Consider the following 20,489-nt stretch of genomic DNA (forward strand, 5'->3'; position numbering starts at 1 on the left):
CATTGTCAGTGCCAGAAGCAGTAGACTAGCTTAAAGGAAGTGTAAGTGAATTGCACTTTTCATGTGATAAACAATGCTTCAATTTAGCATAATTAGCAAAAATAAAGATGTTGCTCAGCTAGTTGAACAAGATCATTCTAGGACGCATAGTGCTGGAGTAACTCAGCAGGTCAGGCAGTATCTCTGGAGGACATGAATAGGTGATGTTTCAGGTCGAGGCCCTTCTTCAGACTCAAATCATTCTTTTATTGTCCCCTGGCAACATGAATCACTGATGTAATATAATAAGAGTGGTTAGGTTTAGGTTGAGGTTTATTTCTTCAAAACCAGTTCTAAAAGGACCTAAGACCTGCAATGTTAACTCTGCTTTTTCCCCACAGGTGCTGCCTGACTGGCTGAGTTACTCCAGATTTTTGAGCCTGTCTTAAGCATTTCCATCATTTGCTGTTTTTACTTCAGATTTCCAGCATCTACATCTGTTCGATTTTCACTGCATAGAATCCCACTCACAAAACAGTCTTCTTTCACCTCTGTATCTCATAAAATAATTCATTTTCTCTTAAATTGTATTTGCCAGAAAATTAGTTGGAACATTCATGTCTATTGCTTGCAAATTTGTTTGAGTTATCATTGGTGTTCAAGGCAGCACAGCACTCATGATATCAGAAGGACAATCACAGTGACTTTAATCTTTTCCATAGTACAAATTCCATTGTCTTCTTGCCAATACTGGAAAATGGCTGAAGTTGTTTGAGTTCCGTGTTATTTTATATTGAGAGAAAATTGGTTTAGGAAAAAATCTATCAATCAAATTGCTATACCACATGAGGTAAAAGGATTTAATTGATTTTTTTTGTGCCATCTACAAGAAATTCATGCTCCAGATGGGAAGGTGGGGCTAAGACTGCCCTGCTTCCTTTGTTAGTCAGAAAACCTCTGACAACCTCTGACATAAGCCATCTGTGGCGATCTTAAATGTTGTCAACTGTAAAATGCATCAAAGTGAAAACGTGGACCTTGAAATGGTGCCATGGGAATATTAAATGTAAGTGCTTGACAGCTTATTATGAGATTCTGCTGTCCACTCTTTTAACAAGTCTAAAGTCATTTCAAATAAATGCCACAGTGCCTCCCTTGCTGCACTTGATATAATTATTCTTTAGCCATTGAATTTCCACAGCAGTTTTTGGATGTCCTGTTATAATCCCAATGGGTATACGGAGCAAATGCTGCTTCCCCTGTTACCTCAGGTTCTTCCAAACCTTCTGCTGAAGTTACAGAAAGAGATCAGATTAATATTGCCTGTAACTTCACACCCAAGCCAGACATTTATAAATTATTTATAAATTGGAGGAACAGCACTTCATATTTCGGCTTGGGCAGTTTACAACCCAGCAGTATGAACGTTGATTTCTCTAATTTCTTGTAACTCCTGCATTTTCCCCTCTCTCTCTCACCCCCCCTACTAGTTCCACTGTGCGCATCTTTGTATCCCTGTCATTGGCACATCTTCCCCAGCCAACAATGGGCCATTATGGAATCCACCCTTCCTGAGGTCATCTGTTGCCGGCCCTGTATTGGCCTTCTCTAACTTAAGTCTGAGGAAGGTTTGCAACCGAAAAGGTCATCTAGTTCTTTTCTCCAGAGATGCTGCCTGATCCGCTAAGTTACTCCAACATTTTGTGTCTATCTTCGATAGAAATCATCATCTGCATTTTCTTCCTACTCATTTATAAATTATTATTGGAAAAGTGAATTTTCAACATTTGGCCAAAAGCCATCATATTCAAAGCTCCTTTTAATACCATACAGTTCTAAGCAATAGGGGCAGCACAGTGGTGCAGCAGTAGAGTTGCTGCCTTACAGCGCTGGAGACCCAGGTTCTATCCTGACTACGGGTGCTCTCTGTATGGAGTTTGTAGGTTCTCACTGTGACCATGTGGGTTTTCTCCGGGTACTCCGGTTTCCTCCCACATTCCAAAGACGTACAGGTGTGTAGGTTAATTGGGTTCGGCAAAGTTGTAAATTGTCCCTAGTGTGGAGGATAGTGCTAGTGTACGCCATGATCACAGTTCAATGTGGACTAGGTGGGCTGAATGGCATATTTTTTGTTCTGTATCTCTAAAGTCTAAAGTCCAATAAAACAGCCACCTTTAACACTCACAGATCTGGAAAGGCAAAAAAAAAAAAAAATGCTTATTAAATATCAATATCCTATCTTCTCTCTTTGGTATTCCAGAAAAGGCAGATTCTGTTTGGCTAATATCCATTTTTTTAAAGTTGTGGGGAAAGGAAATCTAATTCCAGTGGCAGTGCAGTGAGCAACTAGAGGACTTAGATATAAGGCAAGTGACTGAAGAACCAAAGATAACACAAGGAAAATAAAACTGCAGCAAGTTGTTCCAATCTAAAACAGCTGCAGTAAAACGCTCAAGCATTTGAATCTCTGTGGTGGAAACAGGTGCAATATTAACCTAAAGGGAATTACAAGTTGATTGGGACTAATTGATAGCTCTTTCAAAGAACACCATATCCTGAACAGACTGCTGTATGTGTCATACCATAAATTCTAAATGAAACACTTCAGGCAAGGATCAGAAAGCTCAGTCATTGATAATTTTATTAGAAAATTATTTAATAATATGTCTTGCTGGCAAAGCTCATATTTTGATAGAAATACAATACAAACGATTATACGTGGAGCAGAAAAATGTGTGATTATTTATAAACATTAACACTGGGGTTAAACCACAAGTTAAAATGTTTTAATCTAATTTATGCCTGCGTTGCATTATGACAAATATCAATATTTTCTAACAGCACTCTGGAGACTAATATTTTTCACAAGTAATATTGTACTATGTCAGTATTCGCAGAGATTTGTATAAGAAAAAAAAATTGCTATATGTATTTCAATTGTAAGGCTATTCAAATTCTGCATCAAAATATTGGTGACAGCACTAATGCAGAGACGGTTCACTGTAAAAGTATCTTTCTGATTAGTTTCAATCCTCTTTTGTAATTTTGCCAGAAGTAAATCTGATTCCTAATCCTAATCATTAAGATCTCAAGTACTTTCAATGTAAGAATTTAGAACTGTTTCAGTTAATCCTTCCAAGCATTTATAAAACTTATCACCACTTCCTCACACAAAAGACTGCCAGCAATGGACTAAACTCTTCTTTCCTTGGCATTGACACTTCATTATTAAATAAGGCTATCACAGGGAGTCAATTATTCATGAAAGTGATTAATGATACAGGATTCTTCTCACAGAAAGAACCACATTGCCAAATCAATAGGAATCCCCTGGAGTTTTATATGGCAGAAGATTGATGTAATCTTGTTTGAAAAAAAAAAGAACTATAGGTGATATTGTAACTCTATGCACCATTGCTCTTTGGCATGGTTTTCCATGTTTGGTCCAAATTTGCAATGAGTTCAATACACAGGAAAAAAATCGTGAATGTGCGCAAAGTTAATTCCTGTTGTTCGGGGTGATTGTTAGAGACCCATTCAACTATAAGAGGAAGGTATTGATCGCTAATATTTAATGTTTTTATTTCCCTTGGCCAGTTTGCTTTTCGGACATTAGAATTCGTGAAGGGTCGCGGAGGATGCATCATTTTGGGTGTTTTAAGTTTTTGTAATGATCCTTGATTTTGCACTGGGTCTAATGTTGGCTTGGTGTCTAGTGTGTCGAGGACCAGAGGGCATAGGTTTAAGGTGAAGGGGAACAGTTTTAATAGGAATCTGAGGGGTAACTTTTTCACACAAAGGGTGGTGGATGTATGGAACAAGCTGCCAGAGGAGGTAGCTGAGGCAGGGATTATCCCAACATTTAAGAAGCAGTTGGACAGGTACATGGATAGGACAGTTTTGGAGGGATATGGACCAAATGCTGGCAGGTGGGACAAGTGTAGCTGGGACATGTTTGCCGGTGTGGGCAAGTTGGGCCGAAGGGCCTGTTTCCACACTGTATGAATCCATGACTCTAATAAAAAGTGTGATTGATGTGGATTAGTGTAAATGGGTGGCTCATGGTTGGGGCAGACTCAGTGCACTGAAGGTCCTGTCCCTGTGTGGCATCTCTCTATGGCACCATGTTGCTGACTACTTTAGGGGTGATTCAGTCTATGTAGAGTGATTCCGCTGATTCCCATCAATGTCACTTTGACCTGCATATCTTCATACCACTCCTGCTGGGTATCAACAAAGGATGAAAGCAGGTCAGAAGCCAAACCAACCTGGTGATCTTCTAAGATTACCATACCATAGACACAACCAAGATTGAAAAGAATAAGATGGAAAAACAGATTAATGAACAGACACTTACTGCAAAATTGTGCTGGATTTAAAGATGCCTTGATTGTTGGAGAAAAACAACATTGAGCAGCACGGTTTTGAATTTGCAGGGAATAATCCATTAGGTCAAATGATTTGAGGAGAGAAATGTTAATCCTAAATGTTTATTTCAACCATACAAATGGATTGCAGTTTGCTAATCCTCATTACTAAACTTGTGCGTGTGTAATCCACCCAATTTAATGAGTATGATATAATATTTCTGAGATACTGATTGTGGTAACCACTGCTTTATATCTGATATTTTAAGACATCATATTCATTTAATCTGGCTCAGAAAGGCCATAGGAAGATTGATAGCATTTAAACAAAGACATCCAGGCATGGAAACAGAACCACAAGTTTATTCTCAAATAGGCAAAGGGATGTGAACAGTGCAGCCTATTACAGGACTAACTACAAAGTTTTCATTGTGGTGACAAAACTTTCCTTGTACAGTGATTTCAAACAGATTCAATCTAAATTGAAACCTGCTTAATCAATATTAATTTACATAGTAAAATTCAATTATTGAACATTGCAGGAAAAATATATAATTGTATCGATTTCTTATTCCAACTCTTGTTGCTAACAATCTTTTATGGGTGAGCTAAATTGTAGACTAAGCACTTAGTGATTAAGCAGTGTTTGGTAGGATGATATCCAACACAATTAACACAGTGGCACCCTCAGATTAGCCTGTCATTCAATGGCAATAACATCTGCATTAGTAGTGAATGAAAGATAAGCTCCACTGAAAAGAGAACAGGCAAATATTTGCAGCATTAACAGTCAAATGTTTGCAGGTTTAATAGAAAGCAATGTTATAAAAAAAGAAACCCTCTTTCATTATTGACATGTACCTAACATACTGATTTCCAGCACTGCGTGTTCCTTTAAAAACATACTGCATGCCTTAAAACAAAGGAAGTACATGAATATATGCAGAGGTTTTTAAGATGCACTTTATGTCAATAAAAAATCAAATTAAAGCTTAGTCTCTGTAATGATAGCGGAAATGTGGCGGCCAAATTGTTCATAATAAGCTCCCGCACAGAGTACAGGGATATTGGTTGTAACTCGTAACCAGGCTCGGGGAATCAAGAACCAGAGGACATAGGTTTAAGGTCATAGAGTCAAAGTATGATACGGAGTGGAAACAGGCCCTTCAGCCCAACTTGCCCACCCGGCTAACATGTCCCAGCTGCACTAGTCCCACCTGCCCGTGTTTGGTCCATATCCCTCCAAACCGGTCCTATCCATGTACCTGTCTAACTGTTTCTTAAATGTTAGGATAGTCCCAGCCTCAACTACCTCCCTTGGTAGTTCGTTCCATACACCCACCACCTTTTGTGTGAAAAAGTTATCCCTCAGATTAAATATTTTCCCCTTCACCTTGAACCTATGTCCGCTGGTCATAGATTCACCTACTCTGGGCTAGAGACCCTGTGCATCTACCTGATCTATTCCTCTCATGTTTTGTACATCTCCATAAGATCACCCCTCTTTCCTGCGCTCCAAGGAATAGAATCCCAGCCTGCTCAACCTCTCTCTATAGCTCAGACGCTCTAGTCCAGGCAAAATCAAAGTAAATCTTCTCTGTACCCTTTCCAGCTTAACAACATCTTTCCTATAACATGGTGCCCAGAACTGAACCCAATATTATCAATGCGGCTCACCAAGGTCTTATACAATTGCAACATGACCTCCCAACTTCTATACTCGATACTCTGGCAGATGAAGGTCAATATGCCAAAAGCCTTTTTGACCATCCTTTCTACCTTCGATTCCGCCTTCAAGGAAACATGCACCTGCACTCCTAGATCCCTGTGCTCTACAATACTCTCCAGAGCCCTACCATTCACTGTGTAGATCCTAGCTATGTTAGACTTCCGAAAATGCAACACCTGACATTGCTCTGTATTAAATTCCATCAACCATTCCTCAACCTACATGGCCAATTGGTCAAGATCCTGTTGCAATGTTTCACAACCATCTTCACTATCTGCAAAACCACTCACTTTTGTACATTCTGCAAATTTGCTAATCTTGCCGTGTATGTTCTCATCCAAATCATTGATATAGGTGACAAACAGTAACGGGCACAGCACCGAACCCTGAGGCACACCACTCGTCACGGGCCTCCAGTCCGAGAAGCAACCTGCCACCATCACCCTCTGCTTCCTTCCATGAAGCCAATTTTCTATCCATTCAGCTATCTCTCCGTGGATCCCATGCGATCTAACTTTCCAGAGCAGCCTACCATGCGGAACCTTGTCAAAACTATTTGCCTTGTTTATTTTTTTCAGCCATTGTATTTTACAACAAAAGGAAAATATCAGTGATAGTGGAACTCTAAAGTAAAGCATGAAAAATAAAGATGATCTGTGGGACAAGGCAGTACATGAGGAGAGAGAAGCAAAGTTCAGGTTTCATTCAGAAAATCTTCCAGTAGAATATATTCCCTTCATTCTTTAAGCAATATGTCCTTATAATGAGTGGGAGTATTGCAGTCTCAGCTGTGATTCCTTGGGGGGTGTTGTGAACTCTGCATGAAGACAATTACTAGAAGTAAATCACAGCATAGAGTTTTCAATGCCATTACAATTGAACAATTTATAGAAAGGATATTCCTCCGTTCAATATATTTAAAGCCAATTGTAACATGGTGCTCAAAGTACTTGACATTTCTTCTTCCCGCTCCACCACCTTCTCTTAAGTTTAACAAATTTCTTTTGTCTCCTCCCCAGTTCTGGCAAAGGGTTTTTGACCTGAAATGTTGACTCTGACTTTCTCCTCACAGATGTCGCCTGACCTGCTGACTATTTCCACCAATTTCTGTTTTTGTTTTAGACTTCTAAATAGCCTAGATAGAGTGGATGTGGAGAGGATGTTTCCAGTAGTGAGAGAGTCTGGGACCAGAGGGCACAACCCCAGAATAGACAATAGACAATAGACAATAGGTGCAGGAGTAGGCCATTCAGCCCTTCGAGCCAGCACCGCCATTCAATGCGATCATGGCTGATCACTATCAATCAGTACCCCGTTGCTGCCTTCTCCCCATACCCCCTCACTCCGCTATCCTTAAGAGCTCTATCCAGCTCTCTCTTGAAAGCATCCAACGAACTGGCCTCCACTGCCTTCTGAGGCAGATAATTCCACACCTTCACCACCCTCTGACTGAAAAAGTTCTTCCTCATCTCCGTTCTAAATGGCCTACCCCTTATTCTCAAACTGTGGCCCCTTGTTCTGGACTCCCCCAACATTGGGAACATGTTATCTGCCTCTAATGTGTCCAATCCCCTAATTATCTTATATGTTTCAATAAGATCCCCCCTCATCCTTCTAAATTCCAGTGTATACAAGCCCAATCGCTCCAGCCTTTCAACATACGACAGTCCCGCCATTCCGGGAATTAATCTAGTGAACCTACGCTGCACGCCCTCCATAGCAAGAATATCCTTCCTCAAATTTGGAGACCAAAACTGCACACAGTACTCCAGGTGCGGTCTCACCAGGGCCCGGTACAACTGTAGAAGGACCTCTTTGCTCCTATACTCAACTCCTCTTGTTACGAAGGCCAACATTCCATTGGCTTTCTTCACTGCCTGCTGAACCTGCATGCTTCCTTTCATTGACTGATGCACTAGGACACCCAGATCTCGTTGAACTCCCCCTCCTCCTAACTTGACACCATTCAGATAATAATCTGCCTTTCTATTCTTACTTCCAAAGTGAATAACCTCACACTTATCTACATTAAACTGCATCTGCCATGTATCCGCCCACTCACACAACCTGTCCAGGTCACCCTGCAGCCTTATTGCATCTTCCTCACAATTCACACTACCCCCCAACTTAGTATCATCTGCAAATTTGCTAATGGTACTTTTAATCCCTCCGTCTAAGTCATTAATGTATATCGTAAATAGCTGGGGTCCCAGCACCGAACCTTGCGGTACCCCACTTGTCACTACCTGCCATTCCGAAAGGGACCCATTTATCCCCACTCTTTGCTTTCTGTCTGTTAACCAATTTTCTATCCATGTCAGTACCCTACCCCCAATACCATGTGCCCTAATTTTGCCCACTAATCTCCTATGTGGGACCTTGTCGAAGGCTTTCTGAAAGTCGAGGTACACCACATCCACTGACTCTCCCTTGTCAATTTTCCTAGTTACATCCTCAAAAAATTCCAGTAGATTTGTCAAGCATGATTTCCCCTTCGTAAATCCATGCTGACTCGGAACGATCCCGTTACTGCTATCCAAATGCTCAGCAATTTCGTCTTTTATAATTGACTCCAGCATTTTCCCCACCACTGATGTCAGACTAACTGGTCTATAATTACCCGTTTTCTCTCTCCCTCCTTTCTTAAAAAGTGGGATAACATTTGCTATCCTCCAATCCACAGGAACTGATCCTGAATCTATAGAACATTGAAAAATGATCTCCAATGCTTCCACTATTTCTAGAGCCACCTCCTTAAGTACTCTGGGATGCAGACCATCAGGCCCTGGGGATTTATCAGCCTTCAGTCCCATCAGTCTACCCAAAACCATTTCCTGCCTAATGTGGATTTCCTTCAGTTCCTCCATCACCCTAGGTTCTCCAGCCCCTAGAACATTTGGGAGATTGTGTGTATCTTCCTCAGTGAAGACAGATCCAAAGTAACGGTTTAACTCGTCTGCCATTTCTTTGTTCCCCATAATAAATTCCCCTGCTTCTGTCTTCAAGGGACCCACATTTGCCTTGACTATTTTTTTCCTCTTCACGTACCTAAAAAAACTTTTGCTATCCTCCTTTATATTATTGGCTAGTTTACCCTCGTACCTCATCTTTTCTCCTCGTATTGCCTTTTTAGTTAACTTTTGTTGCTCTTTAAAAGAGTCCCAATCCTCTGTCTTCCCACTCTTCTTTGCTATGTTATACTTCCTCTCCTTAATTTTTATGCTGTCCCTGACTTCCCTTGTCAGCCACAGGTGTCTCTTACTCCCCTTAGAGTCTTTCCACCTCTTTGGAATAAATTGATCCTGCAACCTCTGCATTATTCCCAGGAATACCTGCCATTGCTGTTCTACCGTCTTCCCTGCTAGGGCCTCCTTCCAATCAATTTTGGCCAGCTCCCGCCTCATGCCTCTGTAATCCCCTTTGCTATACTGTAATACCGACACTTCCGATTTTCCCTTCTGCCTTTCCATTTGCAGAGAAAAACTTATCATGTTGTGATCACTGCCTCCTAATGGCTCTTTTACCTCTAGTCCCCTTATCAGATCAGGATCATTACACAACACTAAATCCAGAATTGCCTTCTCCCTGGTAGGCTCCAGTACAAAAGGGCTTATATTGTAGGATGGAGTTGAGGAGGAATTTCTTTAGACAGAGGCTGATGAATCGGGGGAATTCATTGCCACAGACGGCTGTGAAGGCCAATCAATGGGTATTTTCAAAGCATTACTTGCAATAAAACATCAGTCTGAAGAAGGGTCTTGACCCGAAACGTAACCCATTCCCTCTCTCCTAGATGCTGCCTGACCTGCTGAGTTACTCCAGCATTTTGTGATACCTGCAATAAAACATCTATCGGTAATTCCACAGTCCATTTTTTGAAAACTGCCAAAGATGTGCATTACCATCTCTGAAAGTGCAGCTCACATGGTAGACTGTTGGAGGGTATCAGAACACTGCCTCAGTAAAACAGCCAACATAATCAAAAATGTCCTACCCTGATAATTTCGTCTTCTCGCTACTCCCATTTGGCAGATGATACAGAATCTTAAAACCGCACACCACCAGACTCAAGATCAGCTTATTTCCCTCCATTATCAGGCTTCTGAACAAACCTTCCATATGGTAGGGTATTGTTTAATTCACCTCTACCCCACTGAGGACATGGGACTTGATCGAGAAACTGATGTGCTACAATGTGCTACAATGCTGAAAACTGTATTCTACACTCTGTATCTTCCCCTTTGCTATCTCTATAATATTTTGAACTTGAACTGATTGTATCTAGGTATGGTATATCTGATCTGTTTTGATAGCATTCAAAACAAAGCTTTTCATTGTACGTTGGTACTCATAGCAATAATAAACCTAAACCTTTCACCTTATTAGCTATTGTACCTCCAATGATAAGACAACTGCAATTGGGTGTGTGATGTGCAGTTCATATCACTACAGGGATATTGGAATAGGTTCTGTATTTTAATTCTAAGACTGATGTGCAACTCTTAATTATCTTGTTATTGAGGTTTGCAAGTGTTGATGTGCGGTTGGTGTGATAAAGGCCATTTCTGTCTCCAATCTGCATACGGTAGGATGCATTATTTTTAGTGGTGTTGTTTGAGGGAGAAGATTTGTCCACAACCCAAGAACCTTGGGAAAGTCATAGAGTCAAAGAGAGAAACAGGCCCTTGCCCACCGAGTCCAAGCCGACCAACAAACATTCATTTGCACAAATCCTGTGCTGAAATCCTTTGCTGAAATCCTGCTTTCCATGGCCACGCTGACGGGGTGAAATTGGGTAAATTGGTGAATTGATCATGTAAATTCTTTGAACCAAGCTGCTTTATGCCCAGTATTTATTTTTATGTAATTTTGTTTGGTGAACAGCTGTGAAACAATGACAATTCGCATGGAAGGGAGTTTTTCCAAGGTGCAGGACAGAACGCCACAGGAGATCCTTCTACCTGTGGCTATAAAACAGTACAACTCCTCCCCCTTCTGTCGTGGGGTAGACTGAGATTGACTTCCCTTCCCCCCCTCCCCAATCTTTGCACATCCCCAATCCTTTCCACTTGTCACTTTCATGTTTCATGTATTTTGTGTTTTATGACTGTTGGCAGATCAATTTCCCTCCTGGGATAAATAAAGTTATATCGTATCGTATCGTATAACTCCTATATTAATCCATTTAAAAAATCTCCCTACATTCTCATCGGCTTCCATGATTCATCTACACATTAAGGGTAATTTACAGTAGACAATTAACTTACCAATCCACCTACCTTTGGGATGTGAGAAGAAACTGGAGCACCCAGAGTAAATCCACAAGGTCACAGAGAGAATGTGCAAACTTCACATGGCCAGCACCCATGGTCAGGATTGAAGCTGTGTCTCTGGCACGATGTGGCAGTGGCTCTATTAATTGCGCCACAGTGCTGCACTTCTCAAATGACTTTGGAAAGTCCTTAAATCCATAATCTTTTGTTTCAGAGAGAAGCCAGTTCAGAAGCCAACCCACTAAACAGCTGAGGAAACTATGCTGAAATCCTGCATGGAAACCAATCATTGCTTTCCATGGCCACGCTGACTTGGGGTGAAATTGAGTAAATTGGTGAATTGACAATGTAAATTCTTTGAAACAAGCTACTTTATGCCCAGTATTTATTTTGATGTGATTTTGTATGGTGAACAGCTGTGAAACAAGGACAATTTGCATGGAAGGGAGTTTTTGATTTTGACCATTGAAGGATAAATGTGTTGATTGGATTTCAAGCATGAAATTAAAAGGAAGCTAATGGTCTGTTAAGACACTGATTGGCAGTCTTCTGCAGCGAACAGTCAGAACAGAAAGACAGGACTGCAATGGGAGTGTGGAGGAACACACAGAAAACCATTTTTTGTACCTCGACATTTATTGGCAATCAGATGTGTCCTGCAAGTTAGTTTACCTTTTTGTTAATGCTATAAACCAAATAGGAACCTGGGGGGGGGGGGGGTAGCTTTCTCACATAAGGGTGGTGAGTGTACGGTACGAGCTGCCGGAGGAGATAGTTGAGGCAGGTACCATTGCAACATTTAAGAAACATTTGGGCAGGTACATGGATAGGACAGGTTTAGAGGGGTATGGGCCAAACGCAGATAAGTGGCACTAGTGAAGATGGGACATGTTGGTCGGTGTGGGCAGGTTGGGCCGAGGGCCATGTTTCCACGCTATGACTATCGCCCTCTCCCCACTCGTAACAAGGACAGAATCTCCCTCGTTCTCACCTTCCACGCCACCAGCCAGCGTATCCAACAAATCATCCGCCAACATTTCTGTCACCTACAACGGGACCCCACCACTGGCCATATCTTCCCATCCCCTCCCCTTTCTGCGTTCCGCAGAGACCGTTCCCTCCGTAACTCCCTGGTCCACTCGTCCCTTCCTACCGAAACCACCCCATCCCCGGGCACTTTCCCCTGCAACCGCATGAGATGCAACACCTGTCCCTTTACCTCCCCCCTCAACTCCATCCAAGGACCCAAACAGTCTTTCCAGGTGAGACAGAGGTTCACCTGCACCTCCTCCAACCTCATCTATTGGATCCGCTGCTCCAGATGTCAACTTATTTACATTGGCGAAACCAAACGCAGGCTCGGCGATCGCTTCGCTCAACACCTGCGCTCGGTCCGCGTTAACCAATCTTATCTCCCGGTGGCTGAGCACTTCAACTCCCCTTCCCATTCCCAGTCTGACCTTTCTGTCATGGGCCTCCTCCAGTGCCATAGTGAGGCCCACCGGAAATTGGAGGAACAGCACCTCATATTTCGCCTGGGCAGCTTGCAGCCCGGTGGTATGAACATTGACTTTTCCAACTTTAGATAGTTCCTCTGTCCCTCTCTTCCCCTCCCCCTTCCCAGATCTCCCTCTATCCTCCTGTCTCCACCTATATCCTTCCTTTGTCCCACCCCCCTGACATCAGTCTGAAGAAGGGTTTCGACCCGAAACGTCACCCATTCCTTCTCTCCTGAGATGCTGCCTGACCTGCTGAGTTACTCCAGCATTTTGTGAATAAATGACAAATAAAGAAATAAGTAAACAATATAGATATTCTATTGATCACTTGCCTGGAGTGCAGACGCTGGTTTACAAAAAAGACACAAGTGCTGGAGTAACTCAGTGGGTCAGGCAGCATTTCTGCAGAACATGAATAGGTGATGTTTCAGATCGGGACCCTTCTTTGGCTCTATGTACAGCCTGATGCAGCCACAGGATGAGGGCGATGTTGGGTATGCTTTTTGCCCTCTTTGTCTATGAACATGCACCGTGACCCATTGGACTGACTCCATCTTTGAGCTCCAGATCAACTGGAAAACGGCCTGGTGAGCGCCGAGGCAGAGGAGCGGGGAACGGGCAACATCTGCACCAAGTACAGCAGCCCCGAGAGCCCCTCACACCTGATGACCAAATTCTTTTCAATTACCGAGAGGGAGCAGCGCTGCTTTCACAACCCCAAATTTCTGTTTGACCTTGGCCATCTGCTCCAGTCAATTTTTGTTGCATGACTCGTCTTCTCTGAACCGGATCACCAGCACCTTCAGGTAGTCAGACCTGATGGTGAAGGGGAGGGAAGATCAGTCGGGTCATTTGACCTGGCTCTTCCTACAGTTTTCTCTGGATCCTGATGCCAACTCAAATTGGTCACAGATGCTGATTAATCTGCAGACCTACTGTGGATTTGAGCAGAAGACAGCGACATTGTCCATGTACAGGGAGGATTTGATTTACGTGCCCCCATTGGCTGGCAATGTCACCCCTCTTATGCTCCCATCCTTCCTGATGGATTCAGCAAAGGGTTCTATACAGCACATAAACAAGACAGGGGAGAGTGGGCAACTCTGCCTCTCTCCAGACCTGATGGGGAAGATATCTATTTCTCACCTATTGATGTGGACTGCACTATGGATATCTGTGTAGACCAGTTGGATCCTGTTCCTGATTGCCTCCCCAAAGCCCGTTTTGGAGGGCATGTCGATCACGTACATGTGTGACATGTGTTGACAGGCTTTTACGTTTGTGTTCAGTCCTTTATAGCAAAGCTTGCACCAGCAACCCTGTGAATCTGAAGTGAGACTGCTCCCCATGGAATCACCATAAGGCAATGCCAAACATCATGTCAACCAGTATCTTCTTGTATCTCTTTCCCCTTTCCATCTGCCACTCTGCTGAACCCTTGGCAAAGCCTCTCTCTTCTTCACCGGAGAAATGCAGAGCTTACCCGATGAAGTATGCAAATCTGTTTTAGATTTACACAAAAATAAATCACCAGGCAAATAACCTCAAGCAATATTCATGACAACCAGCATTTGCCTATTGTGATAAATGCTTCTGCATAAATGCATTTAGAGTAAAGGATTATCAAAAGCCAAATTACAGATGTGTATGCTGTCCCAAGGTGTTTAGAGTACAGAAACCTAAAGCTAGCAAGGGACTTGATGTACATCTGGAATCCTTCCTGAACAATCCTTTATTTTGCATAACAGGTTCAAGGTACTTTTACCGTCATTAGTGTTATGAAGAGAATTGCTGACAGTGCAGTCATGTGAGCTGACGGCATGTACCAATACTAATGACAAAATGTATATATAGGATATTATTGTTGCAAGGGAACAGTAGGATATTGATATGGGAGATTCATAAACTACAGGCAGGCAAACTCCAAATTTCTGATGCATCCGAATGTGCCACTTTATAAAGGAATAAATTCAGGAAATGCAATGAATAATGGAAGACGTTTCAATAAAGAATTTAAACTCATTTTATGTGAAGTGCTTTTAGGTGTCTCCAAGATCTGATATATGAAAAAGATATGGATTTATCTCATATTTTATCAGCTCCCTCAGATCTGTCACAAAGCTCTTTTCGCATAATGCATACGTTGGCGGAGTATTGACTGCTGGTTGATTGTGGTAGCTATTTCTTTTGTACTGTGGGAGTCCACAAACTGCAAGCAGATAAATATCTACTCACTGTATTTTTGGTGGTAAGTTGAAAGGAGCATTTCAAGAAAACTTGATGTTTTAATTCTTAAGGCTGCCAAAGATACTTCTATTATACCAAAGTCACTCAAATCAGCCAAAAGGGCTTGGTTCACATTTACAGCTGAAGGACTTGAGTTCTTGTAATTTTCCATGAGCAGTACAGTGGAATACCAGCGCAGATTATATGCTGCTATACTTTAATGGGCTCATGGATCTTTATGGAATGAACATTCGATTAAAATGCATCAATCTCTAACCTAACAATCCAGGATTAAAAACAGGTACATTTCGCCTTCCATGCTTCCATGTTAGCAAGGAGCATCATTAAATAAAATTGGACACTGAAAGACATTTGGGGACATCTAATATGGTCAAAAAGACGGGTGACAGTGTGGTGGATAGAGATTCCCTTGTGGATTTCAAAAGATATATGTTTTTTTAAATATAAATCATTACAAAAATAAATGAAGGGCTATAAAAGATTGGATAAAACTGGATTTACTGGATTGCAGCTAAGCAACACATTTAAAAGAACTGATGGTCCCTTACCTGACACCCTTTTGTCTCCTTTTCATCTCTAGCCTCTGTCATCTTCTCCACCCATCCGCCAATCAATCCCCCCTCACCAGTATCCGCCTATCACTTGCCCTACTTTGTCCTGCTCCCACCTCTTTTCTCCAGTTTTCTCACCCGACTACAATCAGTCAAATGAAGAGCCTGACCCGAATGCCGCCTGTCCATTCCCTTCACAGCCTGACCCTCTGAGTTCCTCCAGCATCTGCTGTTCCTTGTGTCTCCAGCTCTTTGCTTTGTTGTGCCAAATTTAAAATTCTCTGATTCTAGGTATGTGTCAACAGCATAAAGGAAAAAGAGAAGGTGGCAAGGTAGAGAAGCCACCATTTGTTATTGATTACAAATGGAAATGGGCATAGTCTCAATATACCATATTCATAGAGTCATGTAAAACAGAAACAGGTCTTATGCTCCAAATCCTTCATGCCTCCAACATGCCCATCTAATGTGGTCCCATTTACCATTTCAAGTCGTTGTAGTACTGGAGGATAAGAAAGTTACGATCATGGAAGGAATTGAAAACAAGGATGTAAATGTAAATATACAGACTTTAATTGACAATTATGAAATGTTTGCCAGCAAGCAAGCACAGGAGTCACAGGTAAATGGGATTTGGTGCTAATTTTGGTGACTTCTCAACAATAGAGAGCTAACTTTTACATTTAATGTTCCATGCCTTCTGCCCCCGTCAGAAACCATCCTGTTCTCTGTAACCTGATTATCTCCAACCCCCCTTTCCAGGATCGGATTGAAAGTCATTGACCTCGAATGTTGACTCTGTTTGTCTCTCCTCAGATGTTGCCTGACCTGCTGAGTATTTCTAGTATTTACTGTTTTTACGGATATTCCCCTCATTCATTTGCAAGACTTTTCCATGTGGGCAGTACCTTTAACAACAATGAACTGGAAATGCGTTGTGGCTATTAAGCACAGAGTTGTCAGGTGCAGATTAATTATCCTTTATTTTGGTCACAGATGGAGGCTCCATTCAAATTATGTTTCATGTGAACAACAGAATGTACTGTATCTTCTCTCCAAATATTGGGTTATTCCAACAGGCAGGACATCTGAGCCCAGAATAAATGAACAACTATGAAAAAAAACATGGCGCACTGCAGTAATCATAACAATTATTGATTAATTCATAATAATTAGAGCTTTGTTTCTCTACAGTTCTTAAGAATGGGGTTGCCAGCCAATTGATTTTTTGATATGATTGGACAGAAGGGGGCAGCAATACACCAGGAAATGCAATCTCTCTCATGAAGGACATTGCTGATGAAACATTTCATTACTGGGATCAAGAAACGATCCAACCATTTTCGATACCTGGAAATATTTCAACAATGTATTTTCAATATTCAAGAAGAGGGTTAGCAAGTGCGATTGGGATTTTCCAATTTAATTACTGTGCCAGAGTTTATAAGAAAAAAACACAAAGTGCTGGACTAACTCAGCAGGTCAGGCAGCAATCCTATCCCACAATTTATTTTGCAGTAACTTATTCTCTCTTACACATCCTTCAACTCCACCCAGACAGTTGGGCATATTATGATTTACTGTATTTAGTGTTCCTGATGTGGCCTCGTTTACTTCGGTGAAACCAAGCACAGACTAGGCAACAAGGAGATGTGATGCTTGCGTTCAGTCCGCCAAGGCCTGATGGATCGTACGTTTGCTGACCGTTTAACTCCACTTCCCAAACCCATACTGACCTTTCTGTCCCAGGCCTCCTATTGCTAGAGTGAGGCCACATGCAAACTGGAGAACAGCTTCTCAAGTTCTGCTTGGGTAGTTTACAACCCAATGATATGAATATTGAATTCTCCAATTTTCAATAACTAACCTATTCTCCCTTCAACGCCGCCCCCCCCTCCATCTTTCCCTCTTGTCCCCCCTTCTTCCCTGTCGTCCACCTGCATTTACACTCATTTCCCCCCTTCCCCTTCCCCTCATCCCCTTCCACTTATATTCCTTTTTTTGGCTTCACAATTTGCATGTCTTCAACCCCTTTCTTATCTCACAATATGTCTCTTCACATCTGGCCATTGTCCAACTACTTGCCAATCAAAAACCCCTCATCACTTATATCCACCTATCACTTGCCAGACTTTGTCCTATCCCCATCTCCCTTCGAGCTTCCACCCTCACCACCCCACCCACAATTAGTCTGAAGAAGGGTCCCGACCCAAAACGCCACCTATCCACTTTCTGTAGAGATGCTGGCTGACCTGCTGAGTTACTCCATCACTTTACGCCTTTTTTTGTAGACCAATGTCTGCAGTTCCTTCTGTGGCCAAATCGTGTGTCCGGGTGCAAAGAAAAGCAAAATATACTGACTTGTTTGGAAAATCTGTAATGTACATATTTGTATTATCCAAGAAGTATTGAAGAGGAAGTGGAAGAGGAACATCTCAATGGAAATCTCTAACTCTAAGTTTCTCTATGTTGGAAGAAGAAGAGGTTACAGGGGTAGAGAGATTAATCAGGATGGACTGGAGCAGAGCCTGGCCATATATTATAATGTAGAAGAGATATGTCGCAACACAGTCCTTGCGCAGACAAAGCAACACTCTCCGTCATTTTGTATTGCAACATAGTAAGTGGGGTAGACTCAGAACAAATCTGGCAGGTCAAAGCTGGGCATCCATGAGGCACTGCAGACCATCAGCAGCTGAAGAAATGTGGACCACCACATCTGTGACTTTGTGGCTCAGTTCATCGTTCACTCTAACAGAGATCCCCAATCAGGGGATCGACCCAGGATCAATGAAGAGTGGATGGACATGTCTCGAACAGACAAACATACCTGAAAGCGAGGCGTCGGCGTAGTGATGCTGCAGCACCGGACCTCTTGTATACTAACCAACATGCAATGGACAATCTCACATCCAACAGATGTGCAACAGTGCTGTGCATCTAGTCATGAATGGTGGTGGAAATAACCAAAGGAAGGAGAGGCTTTTTAATGATAGCACACAAATGTCTGAGACAAGGCTGAAGCAATTGCTCCCATGTTCACTTAAAAGGGTCAAGTGAATGATCTACAGATAACTTGGTTTCCTACCTTTACAGAACCTGTCATCGACTGATTCACTTCATTCCTTGTGCTTATCAGGAAATAGCACAGAGTTATGTGTATAGTAAAGGCGATGAGACCACACAACATTTGTTGCAGTGACACAGACATAGAACCATAGTGTAGTACAGGAACTGACCCAGGAGTGGTGGGCTGTGCTACATTGTCCAGGGTTTGAAGTAACTTTCCTCTTTGGCCACCATTCAAAATGCATCATAGAACATAGTGCAGAAGATAGACACAAAAAGCTGGAGTATTCAGCGGGTCAGGCAGCATCTCTGGAGAAAAGTAATAGGTGATGTTCCAGGTCGAGACCCTTCTTCAGTCTGAGAATTCCCTGGCTCTCTGTCTGAAGAAGGGTCTCGACCCCTGACTCTCAGTCTGAAGAAGGGTCTTGACCCAAAATGTCACCCATTCCTTTTGTCCAATGATGCTGCCTGAGCCACCGAGTTACTTCACCCTTATATGTCTATCTTCGGTTTAAACCAGCACCTGCAGTTCCTTCATACACATTGAACAGGACAGCACAGACTCTTCAGCCGCAAGGTCTATGTATGTCGAACACAACTCCAAGTTAAATGAATCTCCTTTGCCTGCACATGATCCATATGCCTCCATTCTCTGCATGTCCATGTGCCTATCCAAAAGCCTCTTAAATGCCACGTACATGCCTCTCCCGCTATCCCTGGTAACGTGTCCAAGGCACCCACCACCCTCTGTGTAAAACACTTGCTCACTCATCTCCCTTAAACTTTGCCCCTCTCACCTTAAGGCTCTGCCCTCTAGACCTTGACATTTGCAGACTGGCAAAGAGGTCCTGACTGTCTACCCCATCCATGCCTCTAATAATTTTATATACCACTGAACTCCTGAACTTACTGCACCTGTAGCCAAGCAGATCCTGTGCATTTACAACACTGGCATCCACCTGACAATGTGAAAAATCACCCTGGAGTGCCTTGTTCACAAAGATCAGGACAGATAAAGACCAAAAAACTGCATTCATGAAAAGTGATTAAGTGAACAAAAACAAGTGGGTGAAGAGAATGCTGAAATTTTACTCTAAATAATCCAGGAAGTTTTTCAATGCTGTTTTCCTCCTTTAATTCAGACCCCAAGGTCTGGCGGAGAAATGACAATGAAGCTTTGTTCATCTTCCTGCCCTCTTCATTGTTCTCTTAAACTCGGGCGGCTCCAAGGACCACAGCAGTAGAGTTGCTGCCTTACAGCACCAGAGACTCTGGTTTGATCCTGGCTATGGGCGCTGACTGTATGGAGTTTGTACGTTCTCCCCGTGACCTGCGTGTGTTTTCTCTTGGATTTCCAGTTTCTTCCCACACTCCAAAGATGTGCAGGTTTGTAGGTTAATTGTCTTGGTACAATTGTAAATTGTCCCCAGTGTGTGTAGCATAGTGTTAGTGTGCGAGGATCGCTGGTCTCAGTGGAGTAAAGTGTCTGTTTCTGCGCTGTTTCTCTAAAGTAAACTAACCCAAACTCTATCTGGACTGATGCTGACTGGATTTGCACTGACTGTTATATCCTACATCATCACCAGCCAGCTATTTTTTCAGCGGAAATATTAAACATGAGGTTTCTCCCACAAGAAGCAGAGCATTGGAGAAATATTTTAATTTTAACGTTTATCTTTGTCCTCCTTCAATGTTGACTCCTAAACAAAAAGGAAAATCTTAACTGTGGCATCTTTATATGTCTTTCAGAATACTCTGTTGCTCAATGTGGAATG

This window comes from Rhinoraja longicauda, chromosome 4 (genome assembly GCF_053455715.1).
Source record: "Rhinoraja longicauda isolate Sanriku21f chromosome 4, sRhiLon1.1, whole genome shotgun sequence".
Taxonomy (NCBI): domain Eukaryota; kingdom Metazoa; phylum Chordata; class Chondrichthyes; order Rajiformes; family Arhynchobatidae; genus Rhinoraja; species Rhinoraja longicauda.